Source organism: Cyprinodon variegatus, unplaced genomic scaffold, assembly GCF_000732505.1.
Source record: "Cyprinodon variegatus isolate N-32 unplaced genomic scaffold, C_variegatus-1.0 Scaffold111, whole genome shotgun sequence".
NCBI lineage: Eukaryota > Metazoa > Chordata > Actinopteri > Cyprinodontiformes > Cyprinodontidae > Cyprinodon > Cyprinodon variegatus.
The window spans coordinates 971,773-982,755 of NW_015150564.1; the positions used below are offsets into that span (position 1 = coordinate 971,773).

The 10,983-nt window shown below is 35.6% G+C and overlaps 1 protein-coding gene across 2 annotated transcripts in view; it reads left to right on the forward strand.

The window, feature by feature from the left end:
* The first annotated feature begins 9,496 nt into the window (after positions 1-9,496).
* The window catches only part of rnpc3 (RNA binding region (RNP1, RRM) containing 3), a 25,455-nt gene continuing 23,968 nt past the window's right edge, over positions 9,497-10,983 (forward strand). For both annotated transcript variants that reach the window (XM_015374970.1, XM_015374971.1), the window contains exon 1: positions 9,497-9,552. The gene's annotated coding sequence lies outside the window, so the exon portion shown is untranslated. The remainder of the gene's footprint in view (positions 9,553-10,983) is intronic.

Genomic DNA, 10,983 nt, shown 5'->3' on the forward strand with positions numbered 1-10,983 from the left:
ATCTATATATATATATATATATAGATATATATCTATATCTATATATATATATAGATATAGATATATATCTATATCGATATATATATAGTAGTTGTTTTTTTAAACTACTACTTTGATACAGCTCATTTGCACAGATGTATAGGGCACAGAAAGAAACACAAACGGCCTGTTTTTGATTATGCAAGTAAAGTAAAAGGCAACAGGCATTCTGAACTTTAAGGGTGGGTAATATAAAGTATTTTAAGTCCTGGTCTAATTCAAGTCTTGAGTCACTGATGTAAAAGAAAAAAATCAAGTTACAACTCTGACCATTTTATCAAGACAAGTCCAAAGTTGCAATAATAATAAGTCAAGTGATGTGATTCAAATCCCTTCCCTGATGTAGGATTTATTCTAGAGGAATGAATTGAGGCTTGTCTTTACATTTACCTCTATGACTTCTCAATCTGCTGGTCTGCATTGGTCTGCTATCAGATTGTAAAACAAGAGGGGAAACTGTTTAGTTTTGCGAAAGTGCAGAGTTGCCAGTTGCCTGCTGTGGCACTGAATCTGAAAGGTACAGGTCTAGCACCCCTACATGAAGAGAAAACAATGACCTCAGCTCTGAATCGGCGCATCTGTCTGCTGAGAAGCTGTGAGATTAAATCTGGATTCTATAAAAGCTGTTAATGGTCTCCATATGATCTCTCTTTTCTTTCTAGTGCCATCCAGCTCTTCGATTATACGGTCTCTGAAAACAATGGCGTGCTGGTTTTCTTTCAGATTCAAGATTAGGCTTCAGGATCTGGTAAGTTGAAGATGGGTATGAGCAAAATAAACATGACATCTGTGAAGCATTTCTTGGAACCTTTGTGGTCATGACAGTGCAAGCTGAATCGTAACATATTGTTGTCTTAGATGGGTCATAATCACAGAGACCACATGCAGCAGTTTGCTTTATCGAGCAAAGGAAAAGAAACTGTAAAAAGTACAGTGTTTTTTTTTTTATTTAGGTCCCCTAAAAGTAAAACAACCTTCAAAGGCTAAAAATCTCTCCCAGGGAGTATAATTTCTACTGCAGAAAAAAGTCAAGGCATGCATGCTGTAATCCAGCTGTGTCTTCTTTCACCATGTGGTCTGGGTGAGTTCTGGGTGGTGCCCCTGCATGAGGGACATAATTAAGAGTTTGGATAGGGCAGTCTAGCTGCACCGGTGGATTGGGATGCTGTTGGGAGACTGAATATGCCAACGCAGAATATAGGGTGCATTACTATTTTCAGAACTTTTACATGAGGTCTTTGAGCAGAAATAGATCAAGGTCCATGTACAGATTTTTTTTTTTTAAAGTGAAACTAAGTTATGATGTTTGCAGTTCTGTTTTCACATACCAGGGGTGGCAGGAACTTATTTTAAAAAATACACCAAAGATTATTGTTCAGGTAAAGGCTTGTCCTGAAAAAAGAAAAACCAGTGGGGGTCCTTGTTCATCTTCTATGGCTGTATAACCTTGATTGTTTTATGTCTGAGGGTTCTCAACCTCTTAATAGAGATTAGGGGTACAGTAGATAATTCTTGCAGCCATTTCAAAAGATTGTTTTAACTATGAAATAATGAGCAATCATTTGATGAAATATCTCTTTTCTAACAGGAACAGACTTTCAACAGTAAAGTGCTGTAAGATAACATGTGTTGTGAATTGGCGCTATATAAATGAACTGAATTGAATTGAAAGTGCTGATAAAGATGATCTTCTTCCATTAACTGGTTCAGGATAAACAGAACAATAAGTACCTAATATTACTATGAAATACATGGCCAATATTCACATATCCTTCTAATTGCCAGTTTCTAGGGGGTTGACCAGGTGGCGTACAACATTATGAATGTAATACTTTATGTATTTATTCATTTTTATATATATATATATATATATATATATATATATATATATATATATATATATATATATATATATAGGTGAGCTTTTCTAGTTCTTTGCTCCCCATCTCCGATGCTTCCCCTCACCTGCTCTCTAGAACAGATAGAGAAATTTATGACATAAGAAAACGTATAAGATTTCTAAGACATACAGAAGTAGGGCATCAGGATGGGCATATTTGGGGCACTGGAGGTGCCTTTTGGGGCTTGGCTTCCAATGCTCCTGCCCACCTGTGGCTGGCTGTCATGGCTCTATGGCAGGTGGAATACCATACCCAGATGCACCTGAACTTGTGGTGTGGGTCTGCCTGACTGCCTTCCCTGACTCTAGACGTGAATATATAAGAAGTTGACAAAAACGTTGCCTTGTTATATTTTATTGTGGACCTGTTTGCATTTAATTCTTTCTCTGCCCTCTTATCTCTAGGTGACATTTCTCAAATTTGACCTCCATCAAAGACATCCGTCTGTAGGGTGGTGCTGAGTTTGATCATTGTAAAATTATCACCTGTCATGTAAATAAACCTAACTATATGGATAAAAGGAAACAAATCTTCAAAGAAGCATAGGAACAGACTAATGTAGCTTTGACTTAAAACCAGCTCCGGCATTAGGTTTGAGGAGATAATAAAACTCTCCTGGTGTCATTTTTAAGTTGATCTTTTGTTGTGAACTTAAAGTGCACGTCTGGTTTGATTGTAAACCCACCTATCAACCAACAAGATGAACTCTGCCATTTCCTCAAGATCACATGTTATCAAATGCTTCTTTTAAAATGCTAATCAAACAAAGATGGCTGCCAGTCATGTCATTTGCGTCTTTGTAGCTTCTGATCACCTGGAGTGGTTAGTGGTTAGTTTAGAGCCTGCAGTCTACACAGCACCATTATTACAACACTTGTAAACAGAACGGGCATCTCAACTATAACTCCTTTTAAAGAACTGTTTAGCTATAGGTACAAAACATACATTAAATTCCAGTGCAGTAAAGTTTTGAGTTCAATGTAAAGTGAGTGTCCACATGTGACAGGGCCCACACAGAATATGTCTGAAAAAGAGTTTTCTTATAGAAGCAAGCAACATTTTAGGTACATATGTTATCCATTTGAGTATTGTTTTGTTTGTTTTTTTTAGTTGTAAGAAGTCTGAGATCAGAATACATAGACATCATGTCTGATCAGCTGTGGTTGACTGAAAGATGATTCATGGTTTAAACCATTTTGGATCCACAAACAGTTTCATTGTTAAGATTTAGTGATTTATTTTTAAATGATCAAGCATTCGAAAGTGTCTTATTAAAGTTTTTAATCCTTTAGAGGGCAAGTTTCCGTTTTTGATCCCTTGCATTCCCCTTATAAATGGAGTCCCCCCGTCCCTCAGTGACGTCTAGAAGCACAAGCTCTATATCCAGCCATTTAGCAAAGATCCTGCTTCATGGCTGCACATGTTATTTTGGCATTTGGCCAATTAGATGAGCCCTTGAATGATATATTACCTACTTTAATGGGTTAGGGTTAGTTAGTTAGTTAGATAGTTAAAAAAGGTAACAAGTTCGAGAAAAGAAAAAAAAGGTAAAAAGCAAATTGTAAAGTTAAAAAGTAAAGTTTAAAAAGTTAATAAGCCTAATTAACAATTATATTTAGGTTTATAAACTAAAAAATGTAAGTGTCAATGTAAGCATTAATGCATCTAAGTTTATGTTGTACCAAAAAAAAAAAAGAAGTGTTTTTCATGAATTTCTTATAGAAGCACATTTGTTACTTTTCTTAATATATTTGGGCAAGTAGGCGTTTTTTGTTCAAAATATCAAAATAGTCCTATTTTTTTATTTTATAAAGGTAATAAGGTTTTGACCTGGAGTCCAATAACATTATTGGCTTAAAACTTCAAATTTTTTCAAAGTATTTCACTGAGCGTCCTATTAAGTGTTAAGACTGTTATAAGCAGGCATGTCTGTGATGGATAAGTTAGCAGATAAGGTTTAAATGGCTGATATGTGTGTGTTGTGTTTTTTCCTGGGTTTATTTGACCTGTTCGTTGGTAATGCTAAATAATAACACAGATTAAGTGATTTAAGTCTTTCAGACAGGGTAATTCAATGAAAGACCAAAACAATGTGAATTCCTAACAATAAAATGAAAAACAATTATAAAACACTTCTAATTCAGGAAAAATTGTACAGCAAAAATGTTTTAGTCATGAAAATTTTGTATTTATGAGATATGGACAGAAGATGTTTTTTTTTTTGTTTCTACAGTGAGAAGGTCTAACTACACCATCATGCTGGATACTTTTCATCTGTAGGGACCATGTTGAAGTTTTGTAGGACCATTGATAACTGAGGAAACTTTAAATTCTTTATTACCACTGGAAGAGGGTAAGGATAAAAGAAAATGAGTAACTAATAAGTGATGATGTCAATGATGATGAGGAGGAGATGGTGGAATTCTGGGAGAACAGCAAGGATTGACAGCAGAAATAGCACTGGCAGTGACTGCAATACAAACATGGAGAGTCGTCACAGTAATGATAGTTTTTTTAATGGAGTGGACGTATGAGGTGGAGGGTTTTTCTTAGCAATCTTTACCAGAGACAGAGGAAATGGGGTGGGGGGAGAGGAATATACCGCAGAAGAGGGCAGCATCCCTGAGCTATACCAATTTGAGCCTCTAGTTGTAGAGACTAACGAGGCCACTGGTGGGGCCGAGCCTCGCATTGCATCCGACCATAAAATAAGGAAAGATTCTTAGTGGTATACTGGTGTGGGCATTTTAAATGATAGGTTATATGTAGATTGGATTAAACTGTAAAAATCTAATCTCCTTTATGTATCATTTCCAGATGGTTGTGGTCAGAATTTCTACAGTTTTAAGATGTTCCTGGGACTCGATCTTAGGGTGAGAAAGCCTTTTCTGTTCGTGCTTAAGACAACTGCAGTCTCACTGTAAAGGTGGTCAGTTATTGAGGATTTTCAGTTTGAATTTAATTCAAATTTGCTTTAAATCCAGCTCAGCATAAACATCTTTTTTAATATTCCGTTATTCTCTTGTACTCACTCTTCTTAGAGCTTTTGGCTCTTATATCATTTTTTCTTTATCTAATAATTGCATTTTCATGTCCAATGTGCCACTTTTAAGTTTTTTTTGTTTAAATGTATTGACATGCTCAGCACTTGAGACGATTTAAGTGTGTAAAGTGCTTTATAAATAATTACTGATTTATTCTTAACCTGTATTTCTTTCAAAGTACGAATAAGTTATTTGGTAGATAAACTTTGGTCATTCATAAACTAACCTAATGTTTCAGTCCAAATCTCTTCCAGCACAATGGTGGCTCCAATTTACTTCAACTCTATGTTTTTCTAAGCAGATTTTTTATGTGGGCTAATGGAAATCCATGCCATTCCAGCACAGAGGAGCCCCCATTCATTCCCTGCATTATGAAAGAGTCTATTTACAGATCAGGAAAGGTGGACATGACATGAGTTTACTGTCTTATTGGGGTATGCAGTCAGTGAGCAAAACACTGTTTTAGTACTCAGTAAAATTGCCCTATAAACTCAAAGTTAGTTGAGATGTTCCACCAGCTTCTCTTTTTAGTTTACTAGAATAAGTCCTGACAAAACTGCCTGCTGAACCAGTACTGTAGGTCACCTTGCTCACATAGAACTTAATAAACTTTTTTCTTTGTTTACTTTCAGTCCATTTGAAACTGACTTGAAAACGTTCTTTCAGATGTTGTTCATTTAAACACCAGTTCATTCCCAAACCTTAAAATATTTTTACTTATATACATATTTTACTTTTCCTCCTGACCCGAACACTGCAAAAACAATTTCTATCTACTATATCTATCTAAATAAGTAAACATTTCTTAAATTAAATGTATTTATCCCTAATTTGAGTTGGTAAATCAGATGATTTGTCCTTGGAATGGGTATTTTTACTCTTAAAAAAGATAATTAGACTATATGCACTTGGAATAAGACATTGCAATTGTTTTGTTCTTATTTAAAGAGTAAATTGTCTTGTTCCGTTATCAAACTGTCTCACTTACCTGCTTAATTAAAGAAAATAAATAATTAAATTTAAGAAAAATTTTACAAAAAATAGATAAAATTGATTTGCTGTGCAGCTTCGCCCTTTTCCCCTCAAATATAAAAGCTGTAAATGTCCTTTTTATAGTTAAAAAAAATTCCTCTTCCTTACTGCTTTCTTTTAGAATCTGTTAAATTTCTGGTTGTCTGTACTCCCCCTTATGTTTGTTCAGATTACCTTTAGCAACCTCCCCTCTAGCCAAAAACCTTGTAGTCATCAAATGACCTAAAGAGACAGTTGTTTTTAGGGTTTTAACCATAGAAGGCTGTTGCCCTTTTAATATTTAGCTTAGTTGACCATAAAATTTATGCAAAGCTATAGGAAGATGTTTGACTCTTCTATGCTTCGATGCAACTCACAGTTTAGCATTACAGTAGTGACACCAAAGTGCCAATAGTTTTTAGTTAACGGCATGCTTTAGCTCAGGATGTTTCTTGTTGTTCCTGAACATGAATTTGAAACAACTTTTCCTTTTACAGATTCGCCTTAATGGATTATCCTAAAATCTACAAATAAGATATTCAGAATGTTCCTTTCAACATGCTTACTAAGGGTTTTTAACCAAAGTCATCCTATGGTGGTAAAGAAAAACTAAGAGCTGCAAAAAAATCATGATCTCAAAGGAATTAATAATAGGATTGGTGTCTGAACATACAGGTTAAATCAATTTTATATAGACCACTTTAGTCTTTAGTCTTTAAAAGGGTTGGTTACAACTATACTAATAAAACTTTTGATTCTAGGATTTTATTTACAAAAAACATTTATCTGGCATTGTGACTTTACTCCCTTTCATTTATAATTTTAAGAGCTTTTTCACCCTTTAAAAGAACATATGCCTCTATGAAGACCCAATAACTTGCTGTTAAAGGTCATAATTGGTCCACGGTCCTTATGTTTGACATTTGTGATAAAGGTGATTTTTTTTAGCTGAATAAATTAGGTGTATCTATTTATTTATGTTGACAAACAGATGATGTAGAATAAGCAGTTAAAACCTAAAATAACATGGAATCACTGCAATAATGGGTTCATTTAAACCCCTGACATCAAATATTAGTGTCTCCAGATAAGAGATTAATGGCAACCATCACACTTACTGACAGCTTTACTCTTTATAATGTCATGTTGACAGAAGCTGGGGCTTTACTTGAGAAGTATGATAAGGATAGCTCGTCTGTGTTAATAGTTATTCATCACTCTTTTTTAAACAAATGAGATTGGAAATATATTTTAAGTACAAAAGGACATTAAATTGGTTGAGTGTGTTCTCCATTCTGTGATATATCATGTTTATTATAAAGTGTTAATTATTTGCGGATAAAAAGTTCACTTCCTTGCACCCAGCTAGTCTTCCAGAGAGCACCGCTCTCTCGATTAGACCGATGGTTTGGAAGCAAGGAGGAGGGCCGTGTGTCCACCGTTCCTCCCATCACCTGTGAAATTTCAGAGCCAAGCTACGGTGAAAGGGGGCTTTGTGTCGCCCTGCCGAGGAATGCCCTCACATTGCTCGTCAAAGAAAAGGCTTCATCTGGGCTGGAATTTGGAGGCATCTTGAGAACTGTAAGGGTGTTTTTCCTCGGGGGGAGGGGAGAGGATGAAGAAAGTCATGATTTTTGGGTGGACCAGAAAATCACAACTCTTCTATCACTATTAATTTAATTTTCTATAATATTAGATTACCTGTCATATAATGCCAAAAGGTGGTCAGTTTCTATCAGATTTTAGAGATGAATTTGAATAAAATGTGGGAGAAATTATTAACCCTTTATAGAGCACTCAGTGAGCCAATAGTGTTACTGGAATCCAGGACAAGACTGTATTACCTTTACCTACCTTACATTAAAAAAAATATGGATATTTTATGAATGAATGTTAATGTAATAACAAGAAATCCCAACTTGCCCGAATATATTAGGAAAAATAACAAAGTCTTCTATAAGAAAGTCATGAAAAACACTCAGAGAGTAAAAGAAACCATTTTTTTTTTTTTTGTACAACATAACCTTAGTGGCATTAATGCTGATCCTAACACCTACATTTTTTAGGTTATAAATCTAAATATACCTATTAACTAGGCTTATTAATTTTTTTACTTTTCAATTAGCTTTTTACCTTTTTTTTTCTTGACTTGTTAACTTTTTTTTCAACTTAATTTACAGTAGCTAATATATCATTCAAGGGCTCATCTAATTGGTCAAATGCCAAAATAACATGTGCAGCCATGTAGCAGTATCTTTGCTTAATGGCTGGATATAGATCTTGCGCTTCTAGACTTCACTGAGGGAAGGGGGGGGGACTCCATTTGTAAGGAGTATACAAGTGATCAGAAATGGTAAGTTGTCCTATAAATGGTGAAATATTGATGAAATAGTTCACTTTAGTTACCTTGAGACATTTATCATTTACATTACAGCTAAATTCATGTTTCAACACATGTTGCAAGATGCTGCTGGTGTTTCAACATGGTTAGGGTGACATCTGCTGGGGGAAATTAGGTGACATGTTAGTTTCATGTAGAAACAAGACATTGGAGATAAAAAATGTACTGTTTGAAAGTAATCCAAATATGTGACTCATGTGGATGTGTTCCATTTCACAGTCCTCCACTGCACTTATTTATGTATTCTGTTATGTAATAAACCCCAGCAGGGAGCTGAGGCAGGAAATTATCAAGCACTCACAGGAAACTATGTGGTAACATACAAAAAACATTGATAGGTAGGTGGTAGGATTTGGAGGCACAGATATCATTCTTTCTAATGAATTAACTGTTATATTATAGGCACTGTAGTGGGTAGAAGTGGGCTGTAGTGATGTTATGCACTAAATCTTTACTTGCCTTTTTGGCATCTAGTCGAAGAGAATAGTGCAGAGCTAGGACGGTTTAGTGATTTTTTGTTTTTTGTTTTAAGTGAAGAGGTTTGGATCTGATGCTGGTTTTCTCCATGTTGGAAAAATGGGTCACTATGCAAAATAAATTACTAAAGAAACTGCATCACAACAGGAGAAGAATCAAGATGGTAGAAGAGGCAAAAAAGATATATGCACACAATAAAATCTTCATAAACCTATGCAAGGTTAGACTTGAGGCAGTCAAAGGAGGGATGTCTGAAATGAAAAGCAGGTTTAAAACAGGCACTGTCCTTAACTTTTCAGGGATTAAACTGTTCTATAAATTTCCCTAAAGCTGTAAAAATAACCGACCTTTAAATGATGTCCCAGGGAGATTTTTGAAAATTAAAAATGCTGCTTGCTAAATATATCACAGATTACATTAAAAATCTAATCTTTTTTAACCAGTTGTTTCTATTAAGGCTAAAGGTAACTCCAGTAACATATCTTAAGTTCTAAGGTCACTCTTAAGCCATATTTCAATGGTTGAGCATCAGAGAAACCAGTAAACTATAAATTAGTTATACAAGTACCGTTTCCTGCCTGAAGGGGGCAGTGGTGCTCTAGAACAGTACATCGGCTGACCCAAAGAAAGAGAAGAAGATTTACCCGGAAGCCAGGTTATTTACAGAGAACTTCTGGAGGCAAGTATGAAATCTTCTCAACCAAAATGAAATGACTTCATATCACTAAAGCTCAGAATTAAACTAGTCTCAGTTATTGTTATAACGGTGCTCTGTTATTCGATAAACGTCTAAAATCGGTTTATACATGTGGTTTAAATTCATAAGTAGCAACATTAGCAATAACTTAACTCTATCTGATCAGAGTTATAATATGGAGCAATTGCTGTTTTCAACCTTATATTGTTTATTAACAGCTTAAAGCTTCGTTTTCAAGGTTCCCGAAGACACTAAGCTACTTAGGACGGGTTTTTTTTCTGTTCGGCTTTGTTTATTATGTGGTGCCTCGAGACGTAGCTGTTTTTCTCGATGATTCGTATCCAAGATTACGCTGCACGTAAAATGTGAAGAGTGGGTGATTCTTCTAATCTAAACCGAAGTTTTTATTTAGCATCCATAGCTCACACACTTGCTGGCCATTGAGCTCTAGCTTCCATTTGTGAGGACTGTAATGTAGTGGTTGCCTACAGAAAGCATGAAGGGACACATCACTGGCAATTCCTGGAGGATGGAGATTGACTCTTTAAATTGTTGTCCTTACAAACCAAAAGACACACAGAGCTAACAGAAAACTATTTTCAACAGCTGTTTATGGGAAACAAAATGATCCTAACTAAATTAACATCTTTATTGGATAATGTCTCCCATCACATGCATGAAGCCGCTGCAGAACTGCAGAGCTCCTTCAGTGACAGACTGCTGCACCCTAAATGCACCAGGGAGCGTTATCACAGATCCTTCCTCCCAGCAGGTGTTAGACTTTATAACCACCACTGTTCCCAACAACCTCAACAAGTTGGTATCTTCCTGCTGATTTTGCAGAGTTTCTACCTTAGTCAGTCGAATAACATGCTGCTGCTTTTGCACATATCTGATGCTGCTGTTATTTTACAATATCCACTTCTGTTAAAATGTCCAAAGCTGCATATTGGTTCTCCAGGTGCACAGTTTTATATTGTTAAAACTCTTTACAGTATTTTATTTTATTTATTTTAATAACATGCTACTGCTTTTGCACATCTCTGATGCTGCTGTTATTTTACAATATCCATTACTGTTAAAATGTCCAAAGCTGCATATTGGTTATTTATTCTCCAGTTTTATATTGTTAAAACACTTTACCGTATTTTATTGTTTATCTTTTAACTCTTCCCTATTATGTTATTCTTAGACATTTTTCTAAGGTCCACATTTGTGTGACAATTTTTAATAATCTTTCAGTAATGTGACTGTGACCAAAACTATCCGGGTCTTCCCCAACCAGAAGCCCTGGATGACCAGTCAGGTCCGCTCCCTTCTTAGAGCCCGTGACGCCGCCTTCAGGTCAGGAGACAGAGCTCTGTATAGTGCTGCCAGAGCTGAGCTGAAGAGAGGGGTCAAAGAGGCTAAAGC